The sequence below is a fragment of the Erpetoichthys calabaricus genome, chromosome 2, assembly GCF_900747795.2.
Source record: "Erpetoichthys calabaricus chromosome 2, fErpCal1.3, whole genome shotgun sequence".
NCBI lineage: Eukaryota > Metazoa > Chordata > Cladistia > Polypteriformes > Polypteridae > Erpetoichthys > Erpetoichthys calabaricus.
In genome coordinates, this window is record NC_041395.2 from 77,499,437 (window position 1) to 77,520,128 (window position 20,692).

Here is a 20,692-nt window from a genome sequence, read left to right on the forward strand (position 1 = left end):
TCGAAGTAAAACATTTTTCAGCATATTAAAGACTGCTCGTGTTAGCTTTACAATAACAGATATGATACAATAGCAAAACCGTATGCAAAATGGACAGAACTCCAGCTCATTCAGTAGCTTACCTTCATACAAAGGTGTGTACAGTACAACAGTACTGGCAACCAATGTGCAAAAAAGTGGGAGTTCTTACGTGTTTGGGACCCCATAATTTACCCTTTGGGCAGCATAGAAGCCTGAAAACCAAAATTGCTGGTCCGTAAAAATACATTTTGAAAGTATACTGGATTTGGGAGAGAGTATTTTCACATCCTGAGTGGGAAGGTTGCTGTTCACAGGCTGGGTGGGGCTAGACCCTCACAGTGACAGATGTCCATCCACTATTGCAGGGAAGTATATCCTTCAACAAGTCTGAAGAGGATTCAAGAAGGAAAGTGTAGACTTTCAGAGAAAATGTGTAAACAGGAGCCCCATTTAGCTGTTAATGCTTGTATTGGTCTTAGTGATGCTGAGGAGGGAACAGCAGAAGGTGACAGAGACTGCTGATGGTGTGGATTTTCTGATTCATAGATTATTATTGCTCTTGTTTGAAGGATTTTGATTATTGAACTGTGTTTTGGGACTTTTTCACTCTGGATTGTCCTTCAGGCAACTCTGTGTGCTTTTTTGTCCTTCAGAACTTTGTATTTTTGATTTTTTGAAAAGAAAACTTTTTCTTTTTATAAAGATTCTTTGATAGCTTATAGTATATTTACACTAGCCAAGGTTTATTTATTACCCTCCTCTGGTTGGACTTCTGTGATATTTAAGACATTTCACGGTTATTTTGGAGCTGCATCCCTTTAAGGCCTGTGAAGACTGAGTGGGGGTGGGTAACTGATGTTATCTATTATTTGAAATTGGACAACAATTAAATTCTCTCTTAGAGAAGCTGTACAAAACTTTTTCAAAACTTGGCAAGATCTAATCAATAATATTTTAGAATAAGCATTTAAATTGAAGAAGCGGGTTCTCTACCCTTTTTTATTCTATTTATTTGTTTTTCCTACTATTAAAGTTTTACTCTGTTGGCCTAGCTCTCTTTCTCATGGGTAGGGGTTTATTTGATTCGAACCTAGTTTTGTAAAACTTGACTTGCTTGTATGGAATGTTTTTTGATTTTAAATAAATTCAATAAAATGTTAAAAAAAAGGCAGACAGTGGGGAGTTAGCCTATCAAAGTGAGGCCCTTTTTAGGCAGGCCGAGGAGGCTGTTTGTTCCTGGCCAGTGAAGCCTTTTGGAGGCCATGCAGCTTTTCTGCAACTATGGAAGCACACATTTATGACAGTCTCTCTAAAGATCCTGGTTTGGATCAGCTTTTGCAGTCAGAGAAAGTGAACACAGATTACATTACTTCTGACCTGAAAAAGAGCAGTGTGAGGTGGAACTGGTAGCATGAAAGTACAGGCAGCCTAAGTACAAGGCAGGTGAGAGTACCCAGAGCCACATGAAAGGAGTTGTGGAAGACTTGACTGGGAGCAGTAGTTTTGGGAGGTGACCAAGGAAGGAAACAATGGTTTTGGCATTAGGAGGTTAAAAGGTATTATTTTACGGAGTTTGATGAGTTTCTTGAGTTTGTTTGTGAAAACTAATTTTAGGGGCAGTTTCACATAACGAAACTTGGCTTTTTTTGCTCACCACTATTTACAGATTGTGTATCCATTTATAACACATGTCTACTTATGATATACATATTCTAACTGATGGTATTCTTCACAGATAACTTACAGTTTATTCTATAGTACCAGCATTAGATTTCAGTGTACGTACAACAACACTGGATCACGAATGGGGCACCCTGACAAACACGGTGGAACTTGACACACTGGTGACAATGTATCCATCCATCCATCAATCCATCTTAAAATTGGGATTTTAAGAAAGCCTAGGAAAAAGGGCTGTAGGACAATCCTGGAGGACCTGGAATTTGACATTAGATTCACTGTCTAGTTGAATGTGTAAATTTTATTGGTACATTTTTAAAAGAAAAACTTGATGTTTTACCTGAACTTCAGTCCATCCAATTGCGATTATGAATCTGCAGTAACCCAGACCTCGTCGAACTTGATAGAAATTTCCATTATCACAAAAAGATATGAGCAACAATTGATGTCTTTAAATTTACAATATTAATGGCTGTAATTTCTTCTAAAGACACAACTACCAAATATTGGCTTAAATTCATATCTTTTATTTATAATTGATTGTGGAGAATCTTTATTTATATTTTCCCACTTGTTTAATTTTTGCGATGAACAACTGCAAAAACATCCCAAAATGCTAAACAGTCATTTTTGTAACAAAGAAAAATGTGAAAAATGCAAAAGATTTGCTTCCTTTAATCTGAGTGCCAAATAACAGTCTAGTGTGAAGTGCCATTAAATGTTTCACTACATGGCCCAGAAACTATTGATCCATCCTAAAAGCTTTAAACTATACATTTTCTGAACCCAACTTTTCCATCAATAGCTTTATTTAGCACAACCTTCTGGAATTTGATGTTCACCATATACCCATGGCAGATCTGCAACATTATTGAACCCATTTAATAATATTTAGCATTCAATCCTATGGCAAAACCATACCAGGTGAGATACAAATCCAAACAGGCATGGAAAGACTTCAGAATCTCCACACTAACAGTGACCAAGAGGAGATGTAAGACCAATTTCCTGGAACTATGAGGAAGCCCTGCACCATTTGTTCTTCTTAAAATGTTTTTTCATCATTATGATATGTTATGTTACATTGATACAAATCTAAAGTCACTGATGAATTGGAAATGTTAGTTAAACTAGAAAGGACAAAATATGTAGTGCAAAAAGTACTGTCTTGTCAAAACTCTTAATATATATTCTTGTGTGATACAAAGAATAATAATTTATAATAATTCTTTACATTTATATAACACTTTCCTCACTACTCAGAGCAATTTACACAGTGAGTGATGAGCCACTTCAAGCATCACTAATGTGTAGCACCCTCCTGGATGGCAGCCATTTTGCACCACACTTTAGCTGTTAGGTGGTGAATGGATGAGATATAGTTAGCCACTTAGAGATAGGGGATGATTAGGGGGCCTGAATGACTAGGCCATAGTGGACAGTTTAGCCAGGATATCGTAATTCACTCTGCTCTTTACAAAGGACGTCCAGGAATCCTTTATGAGCACAGGGAGTCAGGACCTCAATTTTACATGTCATGCGAAGGACCACACCATTTTTACAGCACAGTGTGCCCATCACTCCTCTGGGGCATTGGGATCCACATTCAGACCACAGGGTAGGCGCCCAGTACTGGCATCACCAACATCTTTTCCAGCATCAACCCAAGCTTTTCTTGGTTGGTCTCGTATCCAAGTACTGGCTGGGCCTGAACATGCTTAGCTTCAAGTGGATTACCTGTTCTGAAGAGCTACTGCTTTAAAATGTTTGTAGTTTTAGTAGATAGATAGATAGATAGATAGATAGATAGATAGATAGATAGATAGATAGATAGATAGATAGATAGATAGATAGATAGATAGATAGATAGATAGATAGATAGATAGATAGATAGATAGATAGATAGATAGATAGATAGATAGATAGATAGATAGATAGATAGATAGATAGATAGATAGATAGATAGATAGATACTTTATTAATCCCAATGGGAAATTCACATTCTTCAGCAGCAGCATACTGATACAATAAATAATATTAAATTAAAGAATGATAATAATACAGGTGAAAAAAACAGACAATAACTATGTATAATGTTAAATATTAACGTTTACCCCCCCTGGTGGAATTAAAGAGTCGCATAGTTTGGGGGAGGAACGATCTCCTCAATCTGTCTGTGGAGCAGGACAGTGACAGCAATCTGTCGCTGAAGCTGCTCTTCTGTCTGGAGATGACATTATTTAGTGGATGCAGTGGATTCTCCATAATTGATAGGAGCCTGCTGAGCGCCCTTCGCTCTGCCACAGATGTTAAACTGTCCAGCTCCATGCCAACAATAGAGCCTGCCTTCCTCACCAGTTTGTCCAGGCGTGAGGCGTCTTTCCTCTTAATGCTGCCTCCCCAGCACACCACTGCGTAGAAGAGGGCGCTCGCCACAACTGTTTGATAGAACATCTGCAGCATCTTATTGCAGATGTTGAAGGAAGCCAGAGGTTATATATTAGGTGATTAGGTGATATAAAAATTCTCCTCCACATTAGAACTGCTTTAATTAAGTTGTGCTCCTATGTTATGCTGTGTGACCACTGGTAAGTTAAAAGGACACAACTCCAAAAATGCAACCGGCTAATATGATAAGTCAAGCAAACCTTCATAGAACATGTCATATTGTGGCTTAAATGAGAGAGAGCTGTCCAGTGCCATATAAGCCGCTTGGTGGCATCAGATCTCATAGCCTGGCAGGTGCAGGTTCAGTACTTTAACAAACAGCGCAGACTTCCTCGCTATCATGTTTTATATCAGGCATGGCAGATGATCTTGTGCATGCTTATTGCCGCTTAGCACTGAAAGAAACCAAATATTATCTTGAGTCTGACACAAAAAAGTGCATCCTGTACCAAAGTCTATAGAGGGAACAAAACAAGATAATAGTAGCATGCTGGGAAAAGAAATAGGGGGTGGCAGGGGGGCAATCTTCAGAAATAAACCAACAGCAGTTTACTTTACAACTTTATTTCTCAAGATGACTCCGAGTCCAAATGTCATTTCCAATCGTATTTCTTTTCTCAGTGTGTATCCCATATTTCTTTTTCCCATAGCCTACATTAGCTCTCAATGGGTGGAAGAAAAACTACAGCTGGGATGGAAAAAAAGCATCAATTTAACAACATGAAGGAGGCATTATATGCTTTTTAGTGACAAACTGATTCAATCTGTGGTCTTGGGATTTTTGTATTGATTAATATATCATTTTTACTTTATTTTTTTTTCTCCCCAGATCCAATAGCAGGCTGTCACAATCACTAATACAGTACCTATAACATCAGAGATGACATTTAGATTAGTAACTGTTTGCAAGGCAACAAATTTGCTGACTTTGTGGAATTTCTTGATATTTTGATCTGTTTTATTAATAATTAATGGCTATTTACTGAACAAACCTAATTTTAAGTGACAGGGAGAAAGGGCCTTCACTGTTGCATCAGGCACAAGGCAGGATCCAGCCCTCAATGAGGCACCAGTCACAAACACACACACACACACACACACACACTTAGTCATACCACGCTGATTTAGAGATGATACCAACTCATCTAACACATAAATATCTTCACCTTACTGAGTGCCTTCCCGCAATTTCAGAAATCTACACCATAAAATGCTACCTTACAGATCAACCTAACTACAACCGGGAACAAACAGAGTAATTCATCCATCCTTCTGTACCTGCTCTTTCAAATTATGGGTCATGGAGGATTGAGCCTGTCCCACCACAATCAGGTATGAGGCAGGAGCTGAGACTAGATGGTCTACCAGATCCATGGTAGGCACATTTAAACACATGTTGGGTCAATCTAGAGACACTAGTCCACCAAATGTGCATGAAAATCAAACTGGCACATTTAAACACATGTTGGGTCAATCTAGAGACACTAGTCCACCAAATGTGCATGAAAATCAAACTATTAAAATAAAATGTTACGAAAACTGTTTTAAACAACCAACATACGGGGCGTTCCTTATTTTTTCTGCAATGGGCATCCATTTAATGCAGCCTTACGCTTTTGGGATAATCCACCAACTACTTGTTAGTAGATCGGACAGCATGCCTCGGGTCTAAGTCATGGAGCAGATGGCTTTATCTGTTATGGGGACTGAATTTTTAAGATATTTGCTGTTTAGCAATTTTATGATTCACTGGCTACAAGTAAACAGAAGCCATAGTGGGAGGTATAACCAAAGTCAGTCTTGTTTTAGTTAAAAGCATTCTAAGCCAAGTTTAGTCTTTTAATTACATTCCCAGAGACACCAGTAAATAGATCATCACTGTGGTGCATCAAGAGATAAGACAGATAAGTTTCGGAACATCAAATAAAGACACAACCAAATCTGAGCCATGATTCTCATATGGAGAAATGCACTTTAGTGGCTGCAATGACAGAGCTCAATCACTCAAAATGTTCAAACTCCTTAATTCAGTTTAGTCTCGACACTCTTTTTATATATACGTGACCAAGCAGGCATTGATGCAGTTTTTCCAGGCTGAGCTGTACAATATCTGTTTGAATCCAATGTTTAATTTATAACAGGCAATTCTGACTAATAAGTCACTGTAGTTTTTTATTCTAATTTTCTACATTGTGATACTGGCAATTAATAAACCCAAACAATGACCACCTTACACAACACCAGGAGAGCTAATGTATCTTTTGATTATCTAAGGAATAATGATAATGATCCCATGATTTACCATTACATTTGATCAGGAGTGACAGATTTAGAATGACATACTGGTTTGGTTTTCTAATTAAATGGTAGCCATAAAAGTGGAATGCAGTTGACTAGGGCTATAAATTTGCATTGTAAATGACATACTGTTCAGAGACGTATGAGCTATCCAGCATGACATACAGAGCATTAGTCTATTAATGAAAAGTCAGTTAATATTAATGCATACAATATGAGGTGTGGTGCACTTGTAAGCGCTCTTGAGCTGTTCTTGCTTTCTTACTGATGATGTGTTCATTTCAATTCTCCTTATGTCCAAGTGGGCTTCCTTTGAATCCTTAGGTTTTTTTTTTTTCAAAGGCATGGACATGAGTGTGAGTCTGTGCCAGATGGATGACCTCCAGACTGATTTATGTATTATGTTAAACAACCCTTGGAATCCAAAACACAGAAAAAAGGGTTTTCTCCTAATTTATTTGACTTGATGGTGGTCAGCTTAGCCTAGGCAACAATTCATTCAGAATATGGGGGGAGAGCAGGCCTTCTTGTTCCTCATTACATCAAGGCTTTTATACTCATTTTTCTGAATCTATAGACTGAGAAATCTCTGCTTTGTGTAATATTCATACACAGAATAATATCCTTTAAGTAATGGTGTACAGAAAAATGAACAGTTTTAAATTAACACTTAAAGTATATATAAGAAAATGTTGTTTCCATACACTATGTACACTTTTTGGCTTTACTTTAAGAGTATAGGGGTTAGTTGAATTTAACTGAGTGGGTTATACAAATTCTAACATTTTAATGCTCGCTATAGAAAAACTATAAGATCCATCCTTCATTTTCAATTCCCACTTTCTCCAATTCAAGGTTACAAAGACCAAAGCCCAGCTTGGCAGTGTGAGGCGTAAGGCAGAAACCAACCCTGGACAGGACACACTCACTCACAACTAGCTTATTTAAGGCTTTCCAACAAATCCAACACACACCTCTTTGACATATTAAAGGTAACCAGAGTACTTGGGAGAAAAACCCACACAGATACAGGAACAGCATGAAGACGCCACATAGACACTGATCAGATGAGGAACAATAACACAGATTCTTTGCACTGTTGCTGACCACAGAAATGATCAGTGAATACCAAAAGTTGATAATATATATTAGTATTTGGAAAAGAATGGAAAAACCAGAAGCAGAAAATTCTGTTTTTTGTTACTAAAAGCTAAAATTTGAAAGAGACAGAAGTGAATGGAAGACAGACAATGACCAAACAGTCTGAAAAGTTATTTGTAATGGACACCTCAGGCTGCAATATATGTCTTATCATACTGAGATTATATCTCAATATGAACTTAAGAGTCACATTCTCCAGCAGGTAAATGACCCACAGTATGAGAATAATAATAAAAACAACAGGCAAATAACTGAATAATCTAATATAGACTGCCTAAGGGTGCATTTCAGTTAATACATTTCACATTCTTCACTGTTTATCAAAGGACTTAATCAATGCCAATAGGGAAAAAAACATGTAACACTTGAGAGTGGGCACATTCAGTTAAATAACAGCATCGCATTGCAGAATGGAGTGTGTGGAATGGATTGTTTACACCGCCTCCAGAATTGCATTTATTTTTTTAATCTGTTGGACATTCTAGCTTTAATTTTCCATTAATGCCATATACAATCACCCCAGTGCTGCATTATTAACGGGAGAAAGGGGGCGTTCAGCAAGGAATAAAGTAAAACAAAACAAGTGGACAAAAAAAAAAAAAAAACTTACATTCTAAACCTCAGGTGATAAGACTCCAGGATGTGCCTCAGAGACCACGAAAAAAGAAAACACCAACCCACCCCCCCCAAACACCCGGAGTCCAGCAAAAGATAAGCATGATACCATCACCGACACACAAAAGAAAAGCATATTCAACATCCACTCTGGGCTTTCTCACGCTGTGGAGTTGTGAAGATAGAGACCGAAATACAGAGGTGAAAGAAAAAGAGAAAGAGAAAGAAAAAAGAGAGACAGACTAAGGCAGCCAGAGGACACTTCTGGTCTATACTAAATTGAATGTAACTGGAAACAGTGAACACTGCTGCAATAAGAGAGCCTTCAGACTGATTAATCATCCGTGATTATGCCAAGGTAAAGACTTGACCTGTAGCATCACCGAATATATTAATTCAGTACAGATCCTCATCAGGACAAGATAAAATCAGGGGGTTTTCACACTGACCTCCTTTCTAAATTCAAATTACGCTGAATGTGCCCTCCCCCTTCCAACCGTGCATAATTTTTTACAGCATGAATTATTCAAATCTTTTATGCATAAGTTCTTTATGTCCCCCAATATGAGTGAATATTGGGATTTAAAGCTATACTGGGGTCCCTGAAAATTACAAACTAACAACAGAACTTCCACGGTGAACAAAAAGCAGCTGAAGTACATAGGGACTAGATGTGATCACAGTTGATAATTTCAACTGAAAAAGATTGTGATGCAAAAAAAGTGATCAGCACTGTTGACGTTTTGTGACAATGCTTCTTAGCAGTTATTGGCACTGTCTGAGTGACATGTGCTTGTGGTGTTCCCTTAATCTATACTGCTCCCACTTTCCAAAGATATGGCAGCTCTAAATTTACCTAATGTGGAGTACATGAGTGTGCCCCGAGATATACTGGCATCCCTTATTTGGCTTCTTTCTACCATGATCCTATTCCTAGTAAAATACAGGAGGTAAAAGCTTCAGTCTGTCTTGGAATGCTGTCATACAAATCCTGACCTGTGTTTTATGAGATATTGAGATATTGTAGTTCCTCGAAGGATGAAAGAGTTGGAAATGCACTTTACAGTCCATGCCCAGAATTTCCCCTAAAGGTTCAATGATACTGTGCTTAGATTAGGTGATTGAGTAGGTCAGATAAGAATCATGAGTCCATCATAGTGTTCATGAAACCACTATAACATTAGTTGTGTATGTGGGTGTTAAAATTCTGGAATAGGAGATACCATAAGGGAGCACTGTTTGCAACACCGAGGGAAAATGTAAAATGGCGTCATATTCCTTGGCTGTTACACAACAATGCAGTGCAATCATCAGGATTAATGACTCCTATGAGATGACAGCATATTCCATTATGGGTCCCAAACCGGTAAGAGGCATTGTGGGTTGAAGACATCCTTTGATTTTCTTCTAATGTAAATCCACATCGATACAGAAAATAGGCAGTTTTACTTTTTCTGTTGTCCAGGGTCCAGACGTTCTGCCTTGTATGCAAGAAGTTTTCAAATGGCAGCCATACAACATACAGATTTTGTTGAGAGTGAGTCACAGGGGTCCTGATTTAAGCCTGTGAGGATTTGTGAGGCAACTAGCAATTATCCAGTAATGCATCCATCTAGCCTTATCAGAGAACTTGAACTTGCAAACCAAGCCAATGCAATTTGTCCATGTTTGGTATACGTTCTCATTATGTTTAAAATTATTCCCCCTTCAGACATTAGATAATTTTGCAGCTTTAGTAATCAGTGCATCTGCATTTGGGCACTGACTATTTTCCTTCTTTGGCAATCTGTTAGTTGCTTGGAAAACTTACATTTCAAAGTCCTAATTGTCAGACCTCTTCTATAGCTAATTAGCGGTCAACCTAAAATGACTCACCTTTGCTGGAGCATTTGTAATTGTGATTTTGTTACTTCAAAGTTAACTGTTCTTTTCATGTGGTGTTTCTGTTATTTTGTCCACCCTTGTATTTCCCAGGTCACTCGTAATGATATACTGTAAGTGAATTCAGCAAACAGACGCATGGAAGAAGCCAAATGACAGATTCATCTATCTAATTCATCAATTTAATTCAATCTCATTTTGCAAACCCCTATCATCTCTATCCTATTCAGTTCTAAAGAACAGTTTCTTCTTTTCATCTGCCCACAATCTGGAAATGTGTAGTTGAACAGAGATAAAAAATGGCACTAGCCTCCTAGCACCCAGCTATTTTCACAAGACCTAAATCATTTGTACTCTTGGGCTGAGCATGAGCACACTAAGATGCTCCATTCTTAATGTAACCTCCTTTTCAGATCAAAACAGAATTATTGATTCACACATCTGTATTCACATTATAGATAATTTAATGCAAAACCCACTGTGCACATTATAGCCTGGCACTCATGTTGCAATGAGATAAACACCCTGAGAGCTCTGTAGCTGACCATGTGGTCAGAATGGTAGTTTTCTACATTTGACATAAAAGCAAGCTAATGAATTCAACAACAATTCTTACACAGCACATTGGTATACGATACAGTTACTCGCACTATTGTTCCAATTAAAAAATGAGCCAAAACAATGTGTCTAGGCATTCAGATTATATACATATTTGTGGTATTCCAGATGGTTAGAAGAAGTGTTTCACAATAATTGTCTGTGTCTCCATCAAGTGGAAAAACCTGACCCAAAGTCTGAATAAGTGACCACAGCAATAACATTTCAAAACCAGCCTTGGGAATCTGACCAAACACAAACAACATTCCTCATGTTTCTGCTAAATTCTGTTCTGCCACCTTGCAAAAAAATTAGGAGTTCACAACCTATATCAGTACCCCAGTCACTCATTAGATTTCAAATCAGCTTCATTTCCCAAGATTCTGTGCCCTGATATGTCACCAAGATAATTCTAAATTTTATCTCATAAGTAGACTCCACATTTAGTTATGCTACCCTGGCCAGTCAATAACTTGAATGAAACCAAGTATCCTAAATTAGATTGAGATCTCAGACGGTTATACTTCGACGCTCATCATTTTATATCTAGAAAAGCAAACTTCTGCTTTTCTCTGATCAGACTCTAATTCAGTCTGACACAGGTGAGGCTCCAGTTTTAAGTTTAGTACAAGATTAATGATAATGAGTTCAACTGCTTTAATACATCCGCTGAACCACCATGGGGATTTTACATGAATCCTGCTCACCTATTTAGGAAAGCAAAAAATAAATAAATAAATATCAATTCCAGAATATCAGACAAATTCCAAACTTACACTTGCAGTGTATGTGTTTCTAAAAGCTGGAGAAGAAAAGCAAAAATAGAATGGATACTGTGATTTGAAGAAATTAAATGTTTTAGAGCAGACCTTCATGAAAGTGGCCTGATGTGACAAATACTGAGGCTGAGAGCATCATTTGTAAGGGCCTAAGCCTAGAAGACATTTAGACTGAGGTGTGCCCAAGCTGGCCCAGCAGCAAACATCTCTCTGCAAATTGGTACATTTTCAAAACCCCATCAGTAGTCATGCACAATTGAAAGTAAGACCATCTCAAAAACAAAAGTCTTATCAACAAGAGTAAACTAGGATGCCACTGTTTACCTCTGAAATATTACTTTAAAGGTTTTACTTTTCCTGTACAACTGATCAAAGATTCAGTGTTAAAGCACAATGTGTATCTTTGTCTGACCATGACTTGAAGGTTCATCCTAAAGAATGGCCTAGGATCATGAAAATATGTAAAATTTCTCACTTGGACTTGTCAGCATATAAAAATGCTTAATCAGTATCATACAATTTACATTAACACTTCTCAACATTTGGATGGATTCTACCCCACCAGGCCACATTTAGGTTAGTACTGTCTTATGATAACTCCACATTAAGACTGGGTATCTGCTCTCACACCCAGAGATCTCTTACAATGTCACCTTTCCATCTCACTGCGCATGTAATATTTCTCTTTTGTGTACAGTCTGACTCTATGAATTGGTCTGAGAACAAAAGGTTACACAAACAGAGCCCTACCTAAATTATATGGTTCCACTATACTGCATATGCTGGCCTTGCTCATTTTCCATGTCTATTTGTACTCCATGGTTTTATTTCACACTTGCATTCCCATTGTACACAACAGGAAGTCAAGTAAATGAAAAGTGCAACTCTAAAAAATCAAAGAAAATTATAAAACACAAAGTAGAGTGCACTTCCTCCTACACTGGGCACACATGGTGCTCCTTGGACCTTTATTCCAGGGCAGAATTTGTGTTCATCTAGCCTGTCTCTAAGGGAGGTCCTGCTTGGAATCACAATGTATCTTCTACAGCCCAATATCACTTTTGACTAAAGCTCCAACAATACAGATTCCATTGACATACTCTGCTAGAAATGGCTTAGTGCCGTATAAACAATGTAGTCATATAATCAAATGACCATAAGAGCTCAAACAGCAAAGGATTCATCTGAAAAGGTCTGTAAAAAACTCATCCAATCCCATCATCTTTACAGTATATGATCAAATATAAGCGCCTATTACCTAATTTGAGCAGCCACCTCACATCTACAGCAGCTCATAAAGGACAGTCTGCTCAGACTGAAAGATTTAAAATAGTGGAATGTATATATTGATGATGCCTACCTTAGTCACTGGGAAGTGTGTCCTTCTCAGTCAAGGCATTTCCATTTGAAAGAAGAGAAGGAGAGGCCCTCTAGTCAATCAACTGGAGTTTATTTCAAGATTAACAATTAACATTTGGAGTTAGAATTTTAAAGAACAAGTAGCCTATTTCACGGAAAAAAAAAATTAAAAACCTGTAAGGCTTCATCTCCCATCTGCTCACTGGGAGGAGGGATTTAACCCTTTCAGATTAGATATGCACTGATCCGGGACAACTGTCATTTCTATTTGCAAATACCCTGCTGTTGACTAGCAAATACTCATGTAATCCAACAATTCTCTGTATATGAAGCCTTTAAGCCTAAAATCCAGATCTGGGAGAGCTAACATGGAAGTAGGGGAAAATTCTTTCTTCCTGTACGGATACCTTTTGAAATAACAGCAAGTGTAGCATCCAAGGTCCTTAAATAATTCCACCTCAGGATTTGGGGTAAATTCACCGATCTGTGTCTAATTCAGTATAGACTGAACGTGAGTTTATACTATTCTAAAAGAAAAAATAAATGTGTGAAAAAGTAAGTACACCCTTTCTAATTAATTATATGATTTTAATATCTGGAGATAACTAATAAATTATCTAATAAGTGTAAAATGTGCATACATCTAAGCCTAGTTCAAAATAGCACCTCATAGATTTTTTCATGTTATTATTTATGGCAGAAATAAATAATTAATTCACGCATAATTTAAGGAATAAAATAAACAATGTATGCCTGCTCCCAAATGCCTTACCATGCCTCATTCTTACACTGTCTGTTAAGGTATTTCACCCAATTCTAACGCTTAAAGCTTCAATCATAAATGACCAGACTAATACAAAGACAAAATCCACCCACTTAGTTTTTCTTTTAGATTATATTCCTTAATTAGAGACAATCTTTGCATATTTCTTCATTAGTGATGGCTAACCTCCACAGAGCTGATGTGATGGATCATCCAGCACTGAGCCGAGGAGAGGACTGACATACCACACAATTCAAATGCAAATGAACACAAGATAGAGGCCTATTAAACCTGAATAATTTAATGTACTGTATTCAAATGGGTAGGGGGGCTTCAGTTTATGGTAAAGTCTGGGGAATGAAGGCCAAATTAAAACACTGTTTAACTGAGGAGAATGTCTTTCATAATGTTTTTAATATAACAATGACCTTGCACAAGAATACCAATATCTCTCTCTTCATTAATTGGTAGTCAGGCAATTTGCTTTTATTTCTCAAAGCACTGCTATATTTTTCTTGATGTTTTAAGAATCCTGTTCTCACTATGAATGGCATATTATAAAACAAATATTACCCAAATGATAAACTGGCGCCTTTCACATTAGATTGGGCTTTCAAATAGTCGAATTTCTCATCACCCACTCTTTACCTCAGAAGGCAAAGACGGAGTTCACTTTCAAGTTCCAAATATACTGTCACTTGTACAAAGAACAGTATTTGCATGAATGATCAATACACAAGTCTCTAGCACCATAATGTATGCAGCACCTACGACACCAGGTTGGACCTAAAGCCACAAAGTCAAAGGTTCAGCCTGGGAGCTTCAGTAAATAGCATTACCTACCTGACTTTCAAATTGGTAAATGTGTACAATGGCCATTCACTCGCAATTTGGAATCACTGCTTTGAAATTAAATATTCTTCCTTTGATCAATTCAAAGATTCCATAATGACAATGCAAACTAACAACTCCCAATTCCTTCTGAAGTGTTCAAAACAAAAAATAGTAGGAAGCTCAGCAGTTAGCTTTGCAGCTCCATGGCGCTGGGTTTAAATTTGATGTCCGGCGTAGTCTGTGCTTTTTTTCTCCCACATTCCAAAGCTATGCATGTATGGTTAACTAGTGGCACTAAATTGCCTCAATTTGTGTAATTGTGGAGTGCAAAGATCTGAGGCTCTGTCCAAGGATGGTTCGTACATTGTGGTCAGTGTTCTGTTTTGGACTAAGAAGGCTCAATAGAAGAATGCACAAATAAAAAGCAGAAATGTTTCATATGCATTCATTAAGATTAAGATTAATAAAAATGGTTGTGTTTAGAATCAAATAATGAGCTGAATGAAATCTACTTGCGTGCAAATGAGATGTTTTTCATGAGTTCTTCAGGTTTACAGCTACTCCTGAGAAATCCAATAAATGGTTAGAAGAGCACCTAACAAATGGGACATCATGAAGATAAAGCAACAAGTGTGAACTGCAAATATACAACGGAGAACGTTAATCAAAAAGACTTCCACAGTCTCTATATGAACATGTGTATGGGTATGTGATTCATAGGAAGATGGCAAAATGACAGCTCCTGTTAAAAAAAAAAAAACAAATTCTATTCCATTTACAGTTTTCCTGACTCTATGGTGAAGACGGATCGAGCAAAACATGAGTCTCTGGCCCACAAAAACAAAATGTATTATTCTAAACTCAATGTTTATGTGGATCCCAGATATGATATACTTCCTGTGATGGACTTGAATCCCAACCAGGCTTCCAACCTCCATTATCCAGACTCAGATAAAGCAGGCCTGAAGAATATTATACATAACCTTCTACTATAAATTATTCTATGTATACCGTCCCTACAGTGAAATATGGTGATAAGAGCATTGTTCTATGGGGAAGCTACTCTGCATCAGAGTCTGAAAGACGTGACAAAAGAAAGTCTATGCATACTGCAAAACCCTGAGAAATACAAGACAAAACCTACTTCAATACAGAGAAGTCCAGCAGTTTGGGACAAAAGTTTAACCTTCAGTAATGATGATCTTATGTTAAAGCCACAACTGAGTGGTTTAAAAACAAGAAAGTCAGTGTTCAAGAGTGCCCTACCCAAAGCCCGGTTTTCTATGGCAGAGTGGTACAATTTGTTAGTGGTCCAAGGCGGTACAGAATTTGAAAATATACACAGTCCTGCTCAGGTCTCTGGGTACAGATTTTGTGTGGCCCCGGGGCATTTAATATGCATTGTCGTGTGAAAGCAATCAGTTCAGCCAATTTCCTCATTGACATTCTGGATCATTATGCAATGTATCTATACCAATAATGGTAGGAAAGGAGCCAGAGTAGAGGAAGAAAGGTGAATCAAACAAGGCGGCATGAAAGGAGAAAAGAAAATCAAAAGAGAAGGTTAGTGGAGAAAAAGAGTAGAAAAGATCGTGGGTGGGAGTCTGTCTGGTGGACATAGAGGTTACCCTGCGGGGAATGAAGGCACTGCAGGTTTGTGTCACTCCTACAAAGTGTTCAGGGAGCAGAAGTAGCTGAAAGGACCTTCAAGGGTTGTCCTATGGATACAGAAGGATGGTGGTGGGATGACAAAGTCAGGCCTGGGCATCCCCAGGGGTGACCAAATAAGGTTGCTGGGACAAAAGGTGTTTTAATGTATGCCAGGGCCTCACCCTAGCTGTAGAGACTCAATGGGTGAGGAGGGTGAGGACAGGAGCCAGCAGGTGAGCAGGATGAAGATGGGAGGAATGAAGGGTACTGAGGTTCAGGGAATCCAATTTGAAATCTTTCATTTTATACTTGATTTTTTTATACTTCATTTTATTTTTTATTTATTGAGGACATATTTGTTTTTATTTGGTTATTTATTTTAATAAAGAATGCACTGTACTTTATTTATTTGGACACTGATTTGTGGAATAAACTGCACTATGCACTTATTAATGCACCAACCTTGCATGTTAATGTGTCATCATTGCCCTAGCCATCCCAGTCATGACTACTGATGTCCAGGTTCAAGGAGGTTATGCCAGCTGTGGGTAACTTGAGAATCACAGGCAGGAGTGAAGCACTACAGTTCAACCTGAGGAAGTACGACAGCTTTAGCAAACATGAGCAAAAGTTGCAATGTCAAGTACAGCTGAAGTGATACAAGTTCAAAGACAGGCTCATTGGATGGTCAATATTTCCAGAATTTGTTCAATTCTTTATTTTATTTGCAAATAATTAAAAAGCCTCTATAGAAATTTGTTTTCACTTTGGCATTAAATGGTTCATTATGTTAAAAGTAACAGCAAAAAAAAAAAAATACAAAAATTCCATAATAAAAAAACATGAAACATAAAAAGATTCAATACTTTTTTGCTGCTTGGTCTCTAAAAAATGGGTTGCGCTAGACATATAAAAAGGCAGAATTGACAGATCATCTTTTAAGTAAGTAAGTAAGAATCGATCCATGTACAGTTTTGTCTTTACCGTCACACTTAAATCATTCAAGACTACGGGATCTTAAGTAGATAGGATGAACCTGTTACTCACTTTGCAGTATTTATTCATGATAAGTAACTCCCTCTGCCAAGAGCCACAAGAAAGAAGAGTGAAATACTGAGGATGCCAAATATTATATGGGCTATAATTCAGTCAACTGCAACGTAATATGTGAAGAGCTTCTCAAATCGGTCAACTTAATTCATAGACTCTTATCACACACGTGCGCATGGGAGACAGCTACAGGGCTTCAGTAAGGGCAATTCCGAATCTGATCGGGATGTGGCAGAGTGCACCGACTCTTTTTCTCACTTTTACTGCAGACCATTCAGCCAAGTTCGACCTGGTCCTATTGGTGTCACTTCTGGGTCTGGACCTACAGAGGAAGGCCTTGCCGGCTCCGGTCCCCTTGATGTCACGTCCGGGCTCAAGCCTATGGCTGAAGACCTTTCCGATCCCGGCCCCTTTGACGTCACTTCCTGCCCTGACCTTTAAAAGCCTCCACCTTTTCCCTATTCCCTCAGTTTTGTTTTGGACTGAACAGCAATGCCATCATTTACTTGCAATTTACAGCCAGGAAACCAAATATACGGGTGGCTGCCCCAAACCTTGCTACGGCTCTTTGTGGAGTTTGTGACCCCCTCCTACAAAGCAATAGATTCAACAGTGCAGTGTGCAGTACAGTGAAGCAGCAGCTTAAGGGTCACATGGGTTTCAAAAAAGAGCTACAGAGGACAATGGTGACAATTAAAGGCAATTGCATTCAATAAAGTAACACTTTCCTTCAGGCGATAAGGAGGAATATTGGAAATAAACTGTCTACTGATATAGCAAAAAACATGTCATATTTAAAAAAAAAAAAAAAAAAAAAAAAAAAAAAAAAAATCGGGAGTGGTCTCCCCTAAACTTTCTCGTATAAACAGATATGGGGATAGATATTGAGGAGTAAACTGCAAGACAATGATTATACTTTTAGATTATGTACATTAAAGAACCATCAACAACAAATCAATCAAAATAATAATATATTTAACAATTATTATAAAAGTAAAGTTGAATAAATTGGAACTGCCGCTGCGTGAATAAAACAGTACCACTTCTGGTTAGTGGAAAAAGCTCAAAAGTTGATAGAAATCTACGTTTTGTACCTAATACTTGTATGCATAATTTGGTTGATCTAACTGAAATCGTACTCAAATTATCATGTTTACATACACACACACACACAGACAGACACATAGACATAATTCCAAAAATGGTATTTTCGGACTCCGGGAGGTCTAAAACATTGAGATTCATCAAAATCTCAAAATCCAATTTTTGGACAATTACAATACTTTCCCTATACTTCATATACGAGAAAGTAAAAATGGACTAAACACCACCGGTGCATGCATATCTTGGTCCTGGGTGTAAGACCACATTATGGACCTCATCCTAAGTGGCCATGCTAATGCATATTTAGGCAAGAATAGGGGTGGGATGTATGCATGTAGAGATCTATATGTTTCCAGCAGAACGGGGATGGATTTGGGCAGCAATGAAGGCATTTAGTAGCATTCAAAAGAGTGTGTTAGGGCATTTCTGACTCATTTTCTGGACATAGGTACTCTTGGTGTACTGGTTGCAGCATTTGGGACATTTTTGTGCCTGCAACTGCACCACACTGTCCCGAATGAATCTGTATGAAAATACAGACAGTGGTTGGTTCTCTCTTCTCATTTATTTTCTTAGGTAGTCTAGAGAAGAAGCCTTCACCTTTAAATCTTGACAGTAGTTGGGTGTTCAATACGCACAGTTTGAGTAACCATTGTAAGAAAAAGTCAGGGTTCTTTATAAAGCCTAAGAAAGAAAACATCGGTCAAGAATATAAAGTTTACAAGTAAAGTATGAATGTCTATGGATAGAAAACAATCAAATTAATTCAATGAAAGTAAGAAAGGTGCATGTGCTCTGGAGGGAGATATAGGGAGCTGTGTAATTTAGTCCAGAAAGAACTGAACATGTCAGCCTTTGTGCTTTTATGCTTCCTCTATTCCCTCTAGTGTCCTGCTCTTAGTTTTTAATGCAGGGACAGATGTTATCCTGTGCTTTTGCACCATGTACTCTGGTCCTGCATCATACACTTCCTATATGAATGCATTTTGTTTCATTTCAACATTCATTTTATAAGATACTACTGCTTAGGGCACTGCATGCCTTTAAACATGATGAGAAATAAAGACTTCATTTAGCAAAGAGCTCACTGATAAAAAAAATTCACTCGTATACTGTACACCTACATGTGCTGCACATGTATTGAACTGTGCCAATTAAACACTCTGATGATCACAATCACACCTGCAGCTTCACATTATCCATTTTTTTTCTTTCAGGCTCTGACGTACAGCTTATTCCACTTACATAACCAAATATGAAAGCAACATGTCTTTTAAGGCTGAATTTGAAGTGATTTTAATAATCAGCTTCTTGGAGCTCCCCGGTGTGCAGATCACCATGGACTCTGCACTTGTCAGGTGTGATGGAACCCAAGGTTACTCCTAGGAAACTGATACCAAACTGGCTGAGCCTGGCCCAAAACAGGAAAGAAGTGGCCATTGACATCATGATCCAAAGGCAAAAGTCCGCAACAAATATACAGTCACAGATGAAGGTCACAGTAAATCTCTTGAGTTGGCATGCCATTAAATGTGCTGAATGGGAACAACGCCAGCTACACATTAAAAACTGGGATAAAAACAGGAAATATGTGCCTTTTGGCTTTAGAATTTTTGTGGCAGCTGGCAACTAAATATTACACAGTGGATTTGTCTTAGTTGGAAGATTGTATTTTGTGCAAGCATTTCTTTCTGATCATCATTATTAGTTAATTACAAAAAACAGAAGGTGGGGGAATGATGCACACTTGCTAATATAATGAAATACTGTACTGATAAATAGTTATAAATCCATCTGGTTTTTAATGTCACACATAAGGATTGTTTAGGTGTCTTTTGTATTCTTCCTACATATATTACTATTTAAAAGGAAAGTATTGTGACGGGTTCAATATTTTAACTTCAAGTTTTCAACACATTTACATTTTAGGCATTCCTGAACATAAAGTTAACTACTTTTGGAGTAATTTCTATATGTCTGTCAGGATTTGAGACAGTGAACATATTAATACATAAAAATTAATCACTCAGTTGAAATGAAACTAAACTGGTATTAGCATTTTAAAATGCTAGAAGCATGTTGATTTTGCTCTGCCATAATAGCTATATATTACAGTATATATATAAAATCTCATCAGCATATATATTAGGGAAAATATTGTAGAAGGATCCTATTTTCCAAAACTCATTTTTATTTATGCAAACCATTGTTCCAAACCTGGAAGTGTTCTTACAGATGGAACAAAGGCAGATTAACTGATTTGCTCAGGGTCACACACTGAAGGTGAGAATTCAACTCAAAAACTTAACATTAAGAGCCCAGCCCCTTAGCCATTGCAAAATACTGCTTAAAAATAAAATACTGAACTTTATCACTGTAACACATTACAAAAAGGAATTATTCATATCGTTGTGTGAAGAATACACAGTATGTCTATTTGTGTGCACACACC

At 37.7% G+C, this 20,692-nt stretch overlaps 1 protein-coding gene across 5 annotated transcripts in view; it reads right to left on the reverse strand.

The window, feature by feature from the left end:
* sema6e (sema domain, transmembrane domain (TM), and cytoplasmic domain, (semaphorin) 6E) overlaps positions 1-20,692 on the reverse strand; it is a 360,931-nt gene that overhangs the window by 297,060 nt on the left and 43,179 nt on the right. The window contains exon 1 of one of the 5 annotated variants that reach the window (XM_051922747.1): positions 16,549-16,658. The exons of the other annotated variants lie outside the window; for them this stretch is intronic. The gene's annotated coding sequence lies outside the window, so the exon portion shown is untranslated. Of the gene's footprint in view, positions 1-16,548; positions 16,659-20,692 lie in introns of those variants that run through there. 5 annotated transcript variants of the gene reach the window in all.